The following is a 19,029-nucleotide window of genomic DNA, read 5'->3' on the forward strand; positions in this document are numbered from 1 at the left end:
AAATGACATATAGACCCAACCTAGCGCAGCACTGTTCAATAGGTTGGAGGCTTGGTTAGAATAAAAGTGGGAAGAACAAGGAATCAGTAGCAGATGATGCAAACTTGATTCTTCTTGACCGAGTTCTTGGTAGCTGCTGTGATCACCTGAGGACATCAGACTTCAGCCCCTTCACTCTTCAAAAGTGAACTCTGCCAGTGATTCTCCAGGGAGTTTCCAAGCCTTTGGTCCTAGACTGATGTAGAATCATTGATCCATCTTGTTCTGAGGCTTCAGAATCTCAGAGAGTGCACCTACTGGTTCCTCCAGGTCTCTAGCCTGCAGATGGACTATGCAGCTTCTTGTTGTGTAACCCAATCAAACAAAAATCCTTTTTCTTTGTCTTTGTCTTTGTCTCTCTCTCTCTCTCTCTCTCTCTCTCTCTATATATATATATATATATATATATATATATATATATATATACACACACACACACACACACACACACATATATACATACATACTAATCCAACTATATATATATATATATGCATATGCATAAATGTGTGTGTATGTGTGTGTGTGTATATATATATATATATATATATATATAGCTTTCAGTTAATGAAACAATGGCCTACATCTAACAGTTAAAGAACTTTCCAATATATAAAGTCAAACTTACCTTTTTTAGAGTTCTGTCTTTAGAGAACAAAATTTAGTGTGCTATAAGACTACTGTCCAAAAATTGAAATGTTTTCAGAGATACTATGTGGAATCTCAGTTATTTATACCTTAGTGCAATTTGTTGTGGTGAGGTATTTTCCTACTCCAAACAACAACTGTAAGCTGAAATTCTTTTTTTTTTCTTTTTTTCAGTTTTGTGAAAGAGATTTGATACTAATGGGACCAGTAGGAACGGATGATTATAGGTTATTGAAAATTGCCCTGAGATGACAGAATTAGGCTACCAACAGTGTACATTGAGCCACAGAGTAAATGGAGGAATTTGGAGCATAACAAATATAAGGAGAGAAAAAAAAAGTTTCAGGAAAAAAAAAGCAGCTTGGTCTCCTTGTCAACTTTATAGAAATGGTCCTCAATACCCTTATTCTAATATGTTAGATTTTAGCATTTTTAAAATTTTAATACTAAAACACTGTAATATCACCACTTCCTTAGGTCGAGAATCTGCTGCATCAAAGCTCTGGTGGAATAAACAGGGGAAGAAAAATCTCAAAGGTTCACAGCCAGGTTTTAGAGATGAAGGGCAGGTAAGGTTCTCTCCCTCAAGTGGACCATTGGGTCAAAGCACCTATCTCAGCCTGCCCAGCCTTTGACATCTTCTAGGAAAACCAATGCACACATGAAGTGAAGATCTTTCCCCTCTGAAACTCAAATGTCCTGACCTGAGTATCTTGTTAGAATATCTCCATCTAGTTTGTTCAGTGAAGGACAAGAGAACTATGAGGTCTGCTCTTCTTTTCCCAGCTCCCATTTCCAAGCTGCCTCTTAGCCTCCTTCCCCAAATGCTGTTCCCTTGGGCTGCCCACACTTCCTTAGGGTTTCTTCTGAATGCACTGAATTCCTCCCATTGGCTGCTCCATTTGGACCACTCTGTAGCCCTTCACATGATTTGCTTTTTTTAGGTTGAAATATTTTCCTTGACCCCCCAATCTATAAAATGCATTTCTTGTTACTCTCTTTTCCAGCCCTGTCTTAGTCCATTTTATGTTGCTACAACAGATTAACATGGGTCGGGTAGTTTGTAAAGAAATTAATTTTCTTACAGTTCTGGAGACTGGAAAATTCAAGATGACGGGGCATATCAGCTTAGAGCCTGCTTACTTCATCATCTCATGAGGGAGGTAGAGGGGAAAGAGTGAGAAAGAGACATCAAACATATAGCCTCAAGGATTTTTATGAGTGACATTAATCCACTTATGAAGGTGGAATTGTCCTCATGACCTAAACAACTCCCATCAGTCCCCATCTCCCAGGACTGTGGCATTGGGGATTAATTTTCCATTACAGGGCTTTGGGGGATATACACAAAACAGAGAAGCTCCCAATTTTTTTTAGATGCCTTCAAGGAAGTAGTTCCAGGTTTTAACACTTTCTTTCTTATTCTTTGGCCTCTCTCTCACTAGACTATGAACTACCTAAAGGGCAGGCTCTATCTTGTGTCCTACTGTTTCTGTAACAACTTCCATGTAGTTGAATTTATTAAAGCACTGATACTGTGCTGGTTTTAGTGGGGAGCTAAGTGGTATTGCTCTCGGCTCTGGAAGAACCAGATTGCTACTACTCTGTGAAAGGTTGAAGGTAGGATTTATAGACCTCCCTTGACAGGGGGGACCCTGTCACAGCCTGAGGTGGGAGGAAATGAGCAGTCATGCCTACAGAAGGAACTAGCATTTTCCTTACAAAGAGGCTGTATCTCCTCAACATTTGCAGAAGCACTTTGTGAAAACTCCAGAATTTTTTTACTGCTTAGTGTGAGGGACTTTAGTGTACAAAATTAAAAACGATTTTTAGGGAGTTTGACCAGATGTTACCAAATGATTATCATGTCTAGAAATTTTTTTAAAAAATGAACAGACAAGACATTATATAACCTGTGAAACCTGAAATTTTAAAAATTGTCATTTGAATGTGAGGACTCTGCCTCATTCATCTCTATAGTATAAAGTTCTAGACAAAAAAAAAAAAGTGACTCACTATTCAAAAAATACTGACTGCTCCTAAAACAAGTTCTTTAGCATGAAAAGGCTGTCAAGAATACTCCCAATGGCAGGAGTAACAACCTGAAGAGGACATTTAGATAAAACAGATATTATTCCTAAAGTGATTGCCACTTCTAACTTCTGGCTTTCTTTTGTCTTTGGTGCATCTGACATTGAAATTAATCATAAGAACAAGTTGAAGGAAGGGGGTGATGATATATCATGTGCTTCCTGTATAGCAAACCCATATCTGCATGCATGCCCTATGGTATGCTGTGAGAATTATATAAAATAGTATACAATGTAGTTGTATCTTTACTGTTGTGTTGAAGAATAAATTGGGATTCAGAGTGCTTATGCTCATACTCACAAAGCCAGAAAGGAGCAAGGCTAACATTTGCAATGTAGTCAGGTATGTTTGATTTAGGAACAAATACTATTTCCATTACAAGACACTTTCCCAGAAAATAATCTGAGAAATGGAATCGACGGCTCTTATGCCAGTAGAACCTTGAAACTCCCATTCATAAGGTCTTTCCTTTTCAAAGGGAAGGGAAGGAGGAGACTGACACTTAGACCAAAGGACTCTAATTAAAGTAGTAGAATCTGAGACATAGTAATAACTGCACTGAATAATCCTTCTGCCCTTATGAAAATGGTAGCATATTCACTCGATCTTATCATAGGCCAGCACTAGGATGTCATCTCGACTCTTCAATACTCTGATTTCCATGTGTGATTTCTCATGGGGTGGGCATTCTGTATTCCCAGTGCCTGATGATTTTTACAGAATCACTTCCCCATTCATAAAGCATTAGTATTGGATTTCTTGAAAGGGCATTAAAAAGTATTAATGTTGGTTGTTTCTGTAAATACAAACCTTGACTAAAGCCCCAAGTTTTTTAATACTGTATGACTGCCCCAATGTTATTCTAAACTCTACTATTCCTCTTGAGGATCAGAGTGACAAGTCAACTGGGAATCCAGGTTGGTGAAACCCAGGTCAAGGTGTTTTGTTTGGAACTCAAATCTGTCACAGAGCAATATATGACCAAATCAAATTTCTAAAAAAGATCAGGGCATCTCTTGAAAGCCACTCCACAGTATTACTATAAACTCAAAAATGCACCACATCCTCTCAACAGTTATTTGTCCTAAAATCTGAGTATTTCACTTCAACATCCACTAACTCTCTCATGTCTACAATAACCCTCTGACATAATTGTTTCCATATATTTTATTTATTTTAAAATTTACTTTTCCAGGCTTATTAGGATATAATTGGCCAATGAAAATTGTTTATATTTAAGGTATACAATGTGATGATTTGCTATATATAAAGCCTGAGAACTGATTACCATAGTCAAACTAATTAGCATAATCATCACTACCCCCAGTTACCCAGTGTGTGTATCTGTGTGTCTGTGTGGTGAGGACACTTGAGATTTACTCTCTTAGCACATTTCATACCATATAAGTGAGTGAAGTAACTAAGGCAAAGCAAGATGAAGTAACAACTAAGTTTTATAGAACTAGGACTTACATGAGCCATGTCCTGGGCTTAGGACACGGTAGGTAGGTAGTATGGAGCAAGATACCCTGGTGGTAGGGAAACAGACATTGTTGACCTACCGTGAATCACTATTGTGTTAAATCATGCATTCATTACTTATTTGCTGTCAAACAAGTTTCTTAACCACACTATGCTTTGGTTGAAATACAGATCATTGTTATACCTATTTTAAAGGATTACTTGAGGATTAAAAATGATATTTTCCATTGTGCTTGTCAGTTTTGAGTTACTATCCAGCAAATACCTAAGATAATGAACTTATTTTAAAAATGCTTATTTTGACTCACAGTTTTGGAGGGTTCAGTCTATGATCAATCCCTGTTGCTTTAGGGGTTCTGGTGGGGGAAGGGAAGCATATCATACCAGGATTGTGTGGCTTAACAAAGCAGTTCACTTGATGGCCAGGAAATGAAAGAAAAGAAAAGGAAGGGACTAAGATCCCACTATCCCCTTTGAGAGTATTCTCCAATGACCTCTCACTTGGTCCTACTTCGTTAAGTTTCTTTCATCTCTATTATCACCACTTTTTAGACTAAGTCTCTTGTTCAAGTCATCTTTTTGTCACTGTGACCAAAAAGCCTGATAATAATAATGCAGAGTAGGAAATTTATTTTACTTTATGGTTTCAGAAATTTATTTTGGTTTTATGGTTTCTGAACTATGGTCAGCTGACTCCATAGTTGACCCCATGGTATGACTCCTGGGCTCAAGGTGAGGCAGAACATCGTGGCAGAAGGGCAGGGTGGAGAAAAGCAGCCCCAGGACATGGCAACAAAGAAGCAGAGACTGAGATCCACTCACCAGGGACAAAATATAGACACCAAAGGCACATGGCCCAGTGACCTACCTCCTTCATTCACACCCCACCTGCCTACAGTTACCACCCAGTCCATCCATGTCTATGGATTAATTCACTGATTAGGTTACAACTGTCATAAACTAATCATTTCATCTCTAAAATTTCTTTGTCTCACATGAGATTTAGACCTACATCTCATATCTAAAATGTTCCATTCTTGACCCCCAGAAGCTTTTGCCTATCTCACAATGCAAAATACATTTAATCCATTTCCAAGTGTCCCCCCAGTCTCATGAATATCAACATTGCCCCAAAATTCCAAGTCTAAAATCTCATCTGAGACTCAAGGCAAAAAACACAAGGGATCTTTTCCCCTGAAACTTTTCATTCCACAAGAGGGAAATGGGAGCACATAAAGAATAATGGACCAAAATAAGATTGAAATCCAGCTGGACAAACAAGTTCTGCAGCCCTACATCCTGCATCTGGAGCAGATGGCATTGTGATATTCTCTCCAAAGGGCTGTGTAACACCACCTATCTGGCCCTGCTGGTTGCAATTCATATGGCCCCTCTTTTGGTGTGTGGTCAATTCTTGCATGGCAGACATTCCATGTTATTGGCATCTCTTAATCTTGAGGATCTCTGTTGAAGGTTTGGCTTCTATTTCACTTTTTCGCACATTGTCCTCTCAGGGGAAGCCTGTGGTGACTTTGTAGCACTCTGCCTGTCTGACATTCCAGACTCTCCTTTGAAATCTTGGTAAAAACCTCCATGACCCCCTAACTCCAGCATTCTGCAGAACAAGCACCACATGGTCTGCCACCATCTCGAGCAGTAACCAAGACTCCTGGAACCATGACTGCAACAGCCTCTGGCCAATTGAGCATGGTGAAAAACATCCTAGGCACCCCTAGGCAAGCAAGCACAGCCATATTTTCTTCTGAGAGGAATTTTTACTTTTATATTCCTGAGCCTGAGATGGGTGTGGTCTTGCCAATTCCTGAGAGACCCGAAAATCCTCTTTCCTATTGTCTCTTTGTAGAGTACTTTGCATCTGTTTAGTGGCTATAACAGCCGCAAATTGCACTTTCATAAATTTTTTTTCCATCAGAATAATTAGTCTATCATCTTGACATTCAGGACATGGGTAAAATGTAAACAACTTCTTTTGTCAGAACATGACATGAATGGCCTTTAGTTCAATGTCCAATAAAATCGTCTGTCCACTCTGAAACCTCTTGAGCTCAGTCTTTCTTGCCCACAGTCCTATTGGCATTCTGGACTTTGAACTCTCACCAGAATCACCCATTAAGCTAGGCTTACAGAAATCTAAAGCTTTTCCAGCTTGCTTCTCTAAACCCTTCAAAATTCCTACCCCAACAAACCAGTTCCAAAACCTTCTGAACCACATAGTCAGGTTAATGACAGCAATGATCACATTCTCAGTACCATTTTCTGTTTTAGTCAGTTTTTCATTGCTGTGTCCAAAAGACCTGACAAGAAAAATGTAGAGAAGAAAAGTTTATTTTGGCACAGTTTCAAAGGTTCAGTCCATGGTCAGCTGACTCCACAGTCCTGGGCTCAAGGTGAGCAGAACATCATGGCAGAAGGACATAGTGGAGAAAAGCACCTCACGACATGGCAACAAGGAAGCAGAGAGTAAGTTCCATTCACCAGGGAAAAATATGGCACCAAAGGCAAAGCTCCCAGTGACATTCTATCAGCCTACAGTTACCACTCAGTTAATCCAGATCAGAGTATTAATCCACTGATTAAGTTACAACGGTCATAATCTAATCACTTCACCTTGAAAACTTAAATTGTCTCACATGAGCTTTGGAGGAATACCTCATATCTAAATCACAGCAGCCTCTGACACATGGGTCTTTGTGGAACATTCCAGATCCCTGCCATTGAATCTAGGGAGATTAGTAATCATGTTAGTAGTCTCTCTTCAGGTTCATATTCTTGACTATTTCAGCTGCAAGTGAACAGTCCTGCAGTAACAATGGCTTTGTTCCAGCTGCTTGTCTTCTCTCAGAGAGCCTCCTGCAGACAATTTCATTGATACTGCAGGTTACATCAATAAAGAACAACACCATTTTCCCTTGAAACTGCATCTCAAAGTGAGAATGATCTTTGGTTCTGCCTTTAATCTTATGTCAAGGTGGACATAACTTCCAGTTTTGATCACTGTGAAGCAAGGTATTACGTTCTTACCACCTTAAGCATGCAAGGTAGGCTGTGTGCTTCCTTCTCAAATTCTTACAGAGATCCCCTTCCAAAGGACTAAGTCTTCAATCACAGGTAATTGTGGCCCTTGTGTGCACAGACAAAGGAAGTTGGGCTTCTTGATAAGGGCACCCTTGAAATTAAAAAAGCTTTGTCATGAGGCTGGGAAGAAATCTGAGGGTATTTCTGGAGCAGTGAGGGAACTGGGAAGGGCTGGACTTCTGAAAGTCCCCAGGAAACCCTCAAGAAGGAAGGGAGATCCATTTTTAAAGCACCTGCACCAAGATGATGGGGAGGGAATGACAAAGTTTGGGAGTTTCAGGTGGAGGAGGCTGGGATGGTAATGAAGTGCATTAGTTCATTCAGGATGCTGTAATAAAATGCAATAAACTGAGTGACTTATAAATAGTAGAAATTTAATTTCTCACAGTTTTGAAGGTCTAAAAGCAAGACACTGGTCAATTCAGTGTCTGAATGGATGAATACCCTCATGTGTGAGAAGTAGCAAAGGAATTCTCTGGGGTCTCTTTTACAAGTGTACGAACCTTGTTATGCCTCCTACTCTCATCACTTTAGGAGATAGGGCTTTAAATGTGGATTTTGGGGGCCTGCACACACATTATCTACTTCATGGAGCATTAGGGTCTGACTTTTTCAATGATACTTGTGCAGGAGTAGGTAGCTGCCTTTTAGCTTATATACAGGTCCTGTCACAAAGGAAATCCCAAAAGCTTCTCAGACAAAACAGAGAAGTCCAAGGGTAGTGCGACTTCCAGGATCCTGTGTGAACTGCTTCCAAAACCAGGAGGAATGCAGCAGTCTTGCCAAGGGATGAGCTGCCTCTGCCCAAAAGAAAGGGAGGACTCTTCTTTATTTTTTCTTTCTTTCACAATAAAATGAAAGCACACCCAAGGCCATGGAGACCTACTCTCCAGGATGCCATGACCCTTCACATTCCAGTCTGGGCCATGAAATGGGGCAGGATCTGCCATTTAGTTTTATATGTAGCTTGTGAACTTATATTGTATTCAGGTTTGGGGAAAATGCTATGCTGTATAGTTGTATATATTTTAAAAACTTCTTCTTAAGATTTGATTAATGCAAACATCTGACTGTGAGAAAAAAAGATTTCAAAAGACAAAATTTAAAGGACACTGTTCCTTTTTTAAGTAATTTAATACTTTCTTCAGTGATTTGTAAACAAACGTATATAGAATCAGATTTAATTCCTCTTCCTAATACCATTTTTAGTTTAAAGTCAAAAGTAAAGATGGGTAAAGAATTCTAGAAGATGCAGTGTGTTTAGGTTCATGTCATAGTTTTTGTTATTGACTTTGGTGACAGTGAGGTTCCATTTATATGCAGATGAATTTGAGAAGAATAATGCCAGATTAAAAACTTGACCAAAGTAAGCAAATCGATATAAAATAATTAAGGCTATCATGCTAATTCTTATAAATGGTAACACAAGATAAAGAAGTAAAATGAGGGGGTCCTAAATGCTAACATCAGGCTGTCACAGCTTCTCTCTCACTCTATATTTAATCAACATGATTCTAGATTGACATGCATAATAAAATTCTTTGGGGATTGTCCTAAAGATGAAGACTATCATAGTGTTCTACTTTATTTCTCAAGTTGAAAAACATTATTCATATGTTGATAAAGTGGCCTTTTTTGCAGGTACTGAGAGAGACAATGAAACATTTCAATTGCTAATGGCATCTCCCCCTCACTGCACACAGGAGGTTTACCTAGGTACAGTGATAGACCCCAGAGATTTTCTGCACAGGTTATTGTTCAGCAACTGGAGTGGAACTTCTGAGAAAAGAAGCCAAGGATGGAAGGAGGTATTAGACCATGAAAATTACCACTAAAGCAGCTGGTTGTGCTGAAGCAAATCCCAAATGTTGCCAGTTAAGTTTTGTAAAAGTATGCATCTTTCCAAAGTCATCCTACATCAGCATTCAGATTCAACAAGTGTTCTCAAGATCAGGTATGTGGGAAATACCTCAAGGATGTGTGCAGATTTTATCACATGTAATTCCTCACATAAACATTCACGGTGGTCTTTATTTCCATTGTAACCCAACCCATGATTAGTTTTGGTTCTCTCTCTTGTGAGTCATACTTTGTACCTTTGAGTTGTCATTATTTTATACAAAGGCTTTGTTTTATTTTCTTATATCTCCATATTATAAAATCCCAGGCAGATATCAGCAGAAGTTTCCTAGGGCAATTCCAAGCTACAGGGAACATTTGGCAATGTCTGGAGACATTTTTATTGTCACAATAAGGAGAAAGTTACCGGCATCTACTGGGTAAAGTCTAGGATGCTCAGAAACATTCTGTAATGCACAGAGAAGACCCCCGAACTAATCATTATTAGTCCCAAAATGTTAACAGTGCTGAAATTGAAAAATATTGGACAAAATAAATACTAAATAAATAAAGTAGCTAAATCATGAAACATAAGTCTGAAATTTGCAGCTACTCCTCTGGAGTAAAAGAGTAGAAGCATGATTAAAGTGCACGTCAATTTTAACTAATCCAGTTTTTTGATGATCTAAGATTTTATATTTTTTTCCCTTTTGAAGCAGCAAAAATAGATTTCCATTTATAAAATATTTATTGAACATTAGTATATGTCAAATATCATCCATGAAGACATAAAAAATAAACATGGTTGCTACACTCAGGAATTTCAAACTCAAATGAGGAGATGCTGACCAAAAACTCTAATCATAGTTGTGTAGAGTGATAGACACACATGGAAGGGTCAAGAAACTGTCTGGTTTAGTCAGAGAAGCTTTCAATCTGCTGTATTTTTAATGTGCTTAGTCATTATCTACTTCCTAGTAGCTTTTAAAATCTCAGAATTCTTTCAAATTCACTTATATGATAGCTTGAACAAACTCAGAGATGTTCTCTACAGTCCTTTAGAATGGGGTCAAAGTCTGAGTTAATAGTCCTTTGCTGAGGAAATGGCCACTCTTAGGGCACTTACACAACTATTATTTAGAGCTCTGGGAATGCATCTACCATAGTCCTTTCTGTTGGAAACTCAAGAGCCATGGTTTGTTTATTTAAACCTCTACATTTCCTTACCATTTTTTTTTCCATTTAGATAATTTTCATTCAGAATGTAAATCAACATGCCTTCAGTGTCATTTGGAAGTAAGTAGGAGGAGCTTTGAAGACAATTAGTTAAGGTTGAGAAACAAGTGAAGGAATGGGTATGATCAGTTTGCATCCTTTCCATCTCTCCACTCATCACCAGTCGTTGATTCTGCTCAATGTATGCATATATCTAACATCATAGCCACTATCCCGATCAAAACTATTAACATCCTTCTTCCAGGTCTCCCAACATTCTTTTTGGCTACAAAATAAGGGAGTGTAGGAGTAATCTCTTAAAATTCAATTTTACCACTTCACTCTTCTGCTTAGTCATTGTCTACTTCCTAGTAGCTTTTAAAATCCCAGAATTAATATTATTTAATGGCTACTTGGTTCTTTCATGAGGAATTAGCTAAAGGAAATAGATTAACAGATCAATGACCATATGGAGAATATAAAACTTACAAAAATAACATGAAACAATTTGCATTTACTTAAAAATCCATCTCATTTAACACCTCAAATTATTTTGCATATTTTGATCTCTAATAGAATCCAAATTTATTTTTTAGTGCTCAAGTTTTTGTTTTTGTGCCTTCTTCCTTATTTTCTTGATTAGGTTAGCTATTAACTATTTTATTGAGTATACCTTACACTAACACATTATATATGTGTTAGTAATCCTACAATTTTTTTTCTAATTCATATATTGTTTATATGTTATTGTTATTTCCTTTCTTATTTCTTGGATTCCATTGGTTGCATTTTTCTAGCTTCTTGGGTAGAATATTTAACATTGTTAAAAAAATTATGTGGTATGCAACAAAATGAATCTGAATCCCTTTCTCTCACCATGCACAAAACTTAACTCAAAATGGATCAAGGAGCTTGATATCAAAACAGAGACTCTGCGTCTGATAGAAGAAAAAGTTGGCTCTGATCTACATACTGTGGGGTCGGGCTCCAAATTCCTTAATAGGACACCGATAGCACAAGAGTTAAAAACAAGAATCAACAAATGGGACTTACTCAAACTAAAAAGTTTTTTCTCAGCAAGAGAAACAATAAGAGAGGTAAATAGGGAGCCTACATCCTGGGAACAAATTTTTACTCCTCACACTTCAGATAGAGCCTTAATATCCAGAGTATACAAAGAACTCAAAAAATTAAACAATAAGAAAACAAATAACCCAATCAATAAATGGGCCAAGGACCTGAACAGACACTTCTCAGAGGAGTACATACAAACAATCAAGAAGTACACGAAAAAGTGCTCACCATCTCTAGCAGTCAGAGAAATGCAAATTAAAACCACCCTAAGATACCATCTCACTCCAGTAAGATTGGCAGCCATTATGAAGTCAAACAACAACAAGTGCTGGCGAGGATGTGGGGAAAAGGGAACATTTGTACATTGCTGGTGGGACTGCAAATTGGTGTGGCCAATTTGGAAAGCAGTATGGAGAATCCTGGGAAAGCTGGGAATGGAACCACCATTTGACCCAGCTATTCCCCTTCTCGGACCCTGAAGACCTTAAAAAGAGCGTAGTATAGGGATACTGCTACATCGATGTTCATAGCAGCACAATTCACAATAGCTAGACTGTGGAACCAACCCAGATGCCCTTCAATAGATGAACGGATAAAAAAAAATGTGGCATTTATACACAGTGGAGTATTACTCAGCACTAAAAAATGACAAAATCATGGAATTTGCAGGGAAATGGATGGCACTAGAGCAGATTATGCTAAGTGAAGCTAACCAATCCCTAAAAAACAAATGCCAAATGTCTTCTTTGATATAATGAGAGCAACTAAGAACAGAGCAGGGAGGAAGAGCGTGAGAAGAAGATTAACATTAAACAGGGATGAGAGGTGGGAGGGAAAGGGAGAGAGAAGGGAAATTGCATGGAAATGAAAGGAGACCCCCATCGTTATACAAAATTACATATAAGAGGAAGTGAGGGGAAAGGAAAAAAAAAGGGAGAGAAATGAACTATAGTAGATGGGGTAGAGAGAGAAGATGGGAGGGGAGGGGAGGGGAGGGGGGATAGTAGAGGATAGAAAAGGCAGCAGAATACAACAGTCACTAGTATGGCAATATGTAAAAACAGTGGATGTGTAACCGATGTGATCCTGCAATCTGTATACGGGGTAAAAATGGGAGTTCATAACCCACTTGAATCAAATGTATGAAATATGATATTTCAAGAGCTTTGTAATGTTTTGAACAACTAATAATAAATAAATAAATAAATAAATAAATAAATAAAAAGCTAAAAAAAAATTATGTGGCATAGTTTTGGTTCTGGAATGTCCTCCAAAGGCTCATCATGCGTTGGAGGCTTGGTCCTTAATGCATTAATGTTCAGAAGTGAGGCCTTTGAGAAGTGATTGGATCACTAAGGCTTTGACTTCATCAGTGGATTAATCCATTTATAGATTTGTATTTTGGCTTTATTGGCAGGTGGTAAAAACCATAGGAGGTGAGGCCTCATTGGAGGAAGTAGGTCAGCAAGGGACTTCTATGGAAGGATATGGTTTGTCCCAAGCCTCTTTTTCTCTTTTTGCTGTCTGGCTGCCAGGAGATAAGCAGTTCTGGTCCACAACATGCCTGTTGCAATGATGTTCTACCTCACCAAAACCCCAAATTGATAATGAACAATAGAGAGAGGTGATGGGAGGGGAGGGGAGGAAGGGGGATAGGAAGGGCAGCAGAATACAACAGACACTAGTATTCCTGTATGTATATACGTGGCTGTATAACCAATGTGATCCTGCAATCTGTACATGTGGAAAAATAAGAAATCATACCCCATTTGAATCAAATGTATGATATGTCAAGACTATTTTATTGTCTTGAGCAACTAATAAAAAAAAAAAAAGATCAAATGAACAAAACTTAGACTTCTGAAGCCAGGAGTCAAAATAAATCTTTCATCCTTTAAGTTGATTTCTTCATATATTTTGTCACAGCAATGAAAACTAACATTATATAAACTTTTGATTTACTGAAAATTATGTAAACATTTAAATTCAAGTCGTAAATGTTTTTCTGGCCATAGTTTTATTCCTATTTGGTAGATTTTTACATCTAGTATATTCAATATTTGTGTTTTTTAAATGTTCTGAAATTCTGTTTTTTCTTTGAAGCCATTACTTAGGAGAAATTTTAAGAATTAAAGTCATAAGATTTTTTTGCTTATCTTTATAATTTTCTTTGGAATTATTTTCTAATTGTATTCTATTTTGGGCAGACAATTTCTGATTTTGGTCAGTTTATTTCCACAGGTAACTTGCTTTCTTGCTTTGCCAGTTATTTGTCTATTAAACTTTTGATTCATCAGTATTTAAATATGCTTAAGTATCTCATAACTTAATAATAACTTAACTCCAAAATAATATTCTTTAAGTTACTGTAGTAACTTGGTGTTTGTCTATACCTATTATCACACTTTTTTTGCTTTCATTTGCTTTTCAATCCTCTGTCATCTGCACTGAGCTCTCAGTTTTCATTGAAAATATAATTTTCAAGGTCATAAATGATTTCCTTATTGCTAAATCCAAAGTCACTTTTATATCCAAATTTTTCATACACTAGGTGCTCGCCATTCTTCCCTCCATCTTGCAAACATATCTTCTCTTGGCAACAAAACTTTCCTCAATGTTCTTCCTAATTCTCTCACATCCTTTATTAGAGTTTCCTTTACAGCCTCTTATTACTAATCTCCCTTTTGATGTTGTATCTGTTATAGTTCTGCCCAGGTAATTCTTACTCACACCTGTCGATATAACTATTATCTATTAACTGATGACTCCATAGTCTCTATCTCCCACCCAAATCCTGCTTCTTTCTCCTGAAATCCAGATCAATATATATAGCTGCTTCCTGACCATCTCTAATTGACTCTCCCACAAATACCCCAAATCAGCATGTTTACAATTGAAATCATGGTCTTGTCCTCAATCCTGCTATTCCCCATATTCCTCATCTGGGTAATGGCATCATCACCCACTCAGTTGCTCAAGCTGGAAATGTGAGAGTTATTATAACCAATCTCCCCTGCTTTATCTCTATTATCTTACTAACTTCAAAGAAATTTTAATTCTATTTTTTTTAATTTCACAATGCATCTACTTTTCTCTACTTCCACTGACACTACTTTACCTTCTCCTCCTTCTATCTTAACTTCCAAACCTCTCTCTCTCTCTCTCCCTCTCTCCCTAACATGTGTGCACACACAGACATACTCACCTACAACTCATTCTCTCTACATGTGAATATAACCAAGATATAGTCCTTTTATTTAAAAAATTCAACATCTCCTCATTGCCATGTTTTTTTGTGTGTGTGTGTTCTTTTTTTTTTTTTTTTTTTTTTTTTGGTGGTGCTGGGGACTGAACCCAGGGCTTTTTGCATATGAGGCTCCTCATTGCCATAATGAAAACTTTGAATTTTATAACTAGTTCCTTGGAGTGTCTTAATTTGGTGAGTTATAACTTTGAAATGGTCTTGATTTTCTCTACTGACTTCTGGTGGTTAAGACTGGCTCTCCTTTCCCTGCTTAGAAACAGGAACCTTTATGAGCTATGGACAGGTTCCTTAACACTCAGCTCATTTTTGTCTTTTCGCAGTCTATTGAATGTAACATGGTAATACCCTGTTTAAGATTAATCTAACTTCCTCTGCTGTTTCTCTTCTGGATCAGGTGTGTATAGATGAAGGAGACCTTCTTGAACTCTCAGTTTGGATGGATCTACAAGGAGTGTGATGTGCTTTATCTTTATCTCTTCTAAGTTCTTTATCTCTTTCTTTCTCTTTATCTCTTCTAAGTTCTAACTCCTAGGCAATATATATAGCTGCTTCCTGACCATCTCTAATTGACTCTCCCACAAATACCAGGCAGTGCCAGGACAGAGGGGTGGGAAGCAGTTGCCTCTCCCTAAAGTGGTCGTTCTGTGGTTCTCTCTCTGTTGGCTGTTGCTGCTTCTCTAGCTAACACCAACTGACCCTTTGAGCACTTGTTGCTGCAGGTATTCAAATGCTGGCTCGCATATTGTGGAGAGGGATTATATGCACTCTTCTGGGGGTCCCCTGAGGTGGGACAGGACATGCATTGTTGATGTTCCCTGATACGAGAGATTCAGTCACCTACTGACATCTTCTACCTGCTTCAGCTCCCCCTCCTCATTATTTTCACTTAGCAACTTCTTTCTACTGGATTTTCTTACTAGATTGTCAACACTCCCAGATTAGGTAGCTAAAAGAAGACTAGAAAATGTACAAAACCTTGCCATGTACATTGCCCCATTCTCTGACATCACCTGAGTGAGGTCAGTTAACTTAAGGGTTTCATTTTCCATTGCTTTTCCTTAGCACTATGTTTCTGAAATTCTTCACATCTGCAGGATGGCCCACTACATAGATGAGGTATGAAAACAATCTTCAGAGATATTTTCATCACTAATAGTAGCCTGAGCCACAGAGATAGACCCATGCTTCCTATATGCTACTTCCTGGTTCAGAGGGGACATCTTTTCTTTCTGGTTTGGGCCCTTCTCCAATTTTCTACCTGAAGCTGTATGCTATCAAAACCCCTTTTTCATAAACATTTCAACTTCTTCATTTTCTCCAGCCCACACTTTTGAAAATAAAAGCTGTTGAACTTTTTTGTGAATACGAAGAAAGACAAGATTTCTAGAATACAAAGTTCTAAGTACCCTTTGTAGAACCAAAGAAGAAAAGCTTCCCCACTTTTCCCTTCCTTTTTTACTGATAGTCTCTAGCTGAGAAACAAGGTAAATTAATATATTTTTTGAGAGTTTCTTCCACATAATCTTTTCAACAAATTATACAATATAGGTGATAGGAGAAGAAATTCCAGTATTGGCAAAGGGCAGCCAAGTGGTTGCAAAGGTCACATGACTGAATCAACGAATCAGCAGCTGTTACTAGGGAAGAAGGAAGGGCAGGGGTATTCTCTTAGGGTTCCTCTTTCCCCTTGGGTCCAAAACTCATTCCTGCAGAGAATCAACCTTTCCTCCCACTCATGCTTCTTAAATTGTGTGATTGTTGTTGTTTTTAATTTTCTGGCTGCTACTTTATTTTTGAATTTTCTTTTTGACACCATACATACATAAGTTGTTTTCTCTCTCTCTCTCTCTCTCTCTCTCTCTCTCTCTCTCTCTCTCTCTCTCTCTTTCTTATTTCACTACTTTACCTACATTCTCTTTCTGCCTCTTGCCTGTTTCCCATCTTTTGTTTGAAGAGAGGCTGTGGGATTCAGCCAGCGGGATCTCTTGTTGTCTTTAGAACAGGCATCTTCAAGGTATAGATAAACTCACTTCAGTGCAGGGCAGATCTTCAGAAGAACCACACAGTATGAGGGAGGATACAATGGCCTCTCAGATCTCCTGCTTCAGGGAATGTAACTCCTCGTTGGTGGCCTCAGCTGCTGTCCCCCTGGATCCACCCCCACATTTGTTTGTGCTAGGGCTGTGATTCCCGTGGCTTCCTCCCAATTAACCTAGGAACACGGTTAGGGTATAAAGCAGGCCTATTACTAAAGAACACAAGACTCTCTTATTAAATGACTTTGCTTGAGAACTTCCCAGAACTGTTCTGCAGTCTGGGACCTTGGCAGATCTAAAAATGTTTAAATATTGGGATAAGTTATAAAGGCTTGAGAGAACTTGGGAACCTAAAAAATGGGATGGAAGCATCTGATGGATGTCCTAACAATGTTGACTCTAAACACATCCCCCGCCAGCCATCCTGAGGTTGCAGCATCAGGTACCCTTCCCTAGTAAAAGCTTAACACTACTCCCATGCTCCTGCTCACTAGCTGTTCTCTGCATCCCTCCTGGACTCCAGCTAAAGTTAATCTTAAACTTAATCTTCAGTGATAACCAACTGAAGATATGTGAGGCCTGATAAGGAGAGGAGGAGATAACAGAGAAACTACAAAAACTCATGAAGTTATACCAGAATTGAGTTTTAAGGATTTTCGATCAAAGGTGCTAGACTATAGATGTGAATAAGAAAGAATTCTTTGACTTGGACAAACTTTCTCAATACACCAAATTAATACCCTGGTGAGAACTATAAGAGATGGGACAAATTTGCTACCAGGCCTGGAGAAAGAAATGGCCCTGTTTAAGTAAATTCCTGAGTTTTTCTGGAAAATAATAGAGGTAGGATGTTGGAGGATATGGGCATGCCAGCATGGATATATTTTTTGATGTCAGCAGAACCAGCAAAGGGTCGTATCTCACAAAAAGGCTCTGAAGACACATCATTCAGCAAGGCATAAGCAATGTCTTATGACATTGAAAAGTTCAGTTGTGGGTTTCCTTGCTGGCCAAGACTGATGGTAGGAAAAACTGTTATAGAGCCAACAGAGCTGACTGAGCTTGAGAATATCCCACATTGGTGGGGGATTCTTGTAGTATTCAAGGTTAGGTGGTGGCACCTAACTGACAGACCTGGAAGACCATAATGACCACAATAACTGGCAAGGATGGAGGGCAACCAAGAGGACTTAAGTTTCCAGTAGTAATGGAGATTATTAATTAATCGAGCATATGGTTTCTAGAAGCAAAATAGGAGCCAAAAGATGCTATAAAAATCTACAGACAGAAAAAGGAAGATAGAGGAGGGATAGGAGGCTGAAGACAGTAGCTCCAAGGTTACTCTTTGCTTTGTTCCCAGAACGAAGCCAAAGTTTACATGTGCAACTGACTGACATATCTTATCCTGGAAGGTGTGGTACCACCATTAGATGTCTAAATACTACAGTGATGATAGCCTGATTATGTGTCCAGTCTGGCCTTTATGTAGACCTTGGAGATATATTGCCCAGTACCTCCTGCTCAGCTTAGAGTATCCCTGATCATAGCTGCTATGCCAGAAGTGATAGATTTACAAGGTCTCAGATAAGTGGTATATAGTTTTTTATTTAGTCGATTATTTTTGCTATTCCAGTTAGAAAAAAAGACTAGAAACTATTTGTATTCACAAGAAAGGGGCAATACAATTTCACCTCAAAGCTGCATTAATTCTCTAGCCTCCACTACAATAAGTACAAAAAAGCTGGCCATACATAGACATCCCATAGAACATTGCCCTGATCTATAACATTGATGGCAAATGTCTGATCAGACAGGACAAGAATGAGGCAGTTAATACACTGGTGAAAAACTCTGTGGAAATTCATCACCCACCATTACAGTGATGTTTTTAGGAGTCTGGTGGTCAGGAGCATGCTGGGATGTATCTTCCAAAGTGTAAGACAGATTGCTGCATCTTGGATCTCCTACGATAAAAGAGAAAGCACAGAACCAAGTAGGGCCTTCAGAATTGAAAGGTAACACATACTATTCTTAAGAGTGCCGATTTAGCTCATATGCCAGGTGACACAGAGGTTGTCAACTTTGAGAAGGACCTAGAGTAGAAAAGAACCCTAGAAGGTCCAGGCTACTGTGCAATTATCCCTGCCCAGTGGGCTCTATAATCCAGCTCCTTGGGCCATGCATTCCAGCCAGTGGTGGGAATAAATTCAACATGGAACTTGTGGTGAACCTCAGTAGGAGAAC

This window comes from Urocitellus parryii, chromosome 4 (genome assembly GCF_045843805.1).
Source record: "Urocitellus parryii isolate mUroPar1 chromosome 4, mUroPar1.hap1, whole genome shotgun sequence".
In the NCBI taxonomy this organism is placed as follows: Eukaryota; Metazoa; Chordata; class Mammalia; order Rodentia; family Sciuridae; genus Urocitellus; species Urocitellus parryii.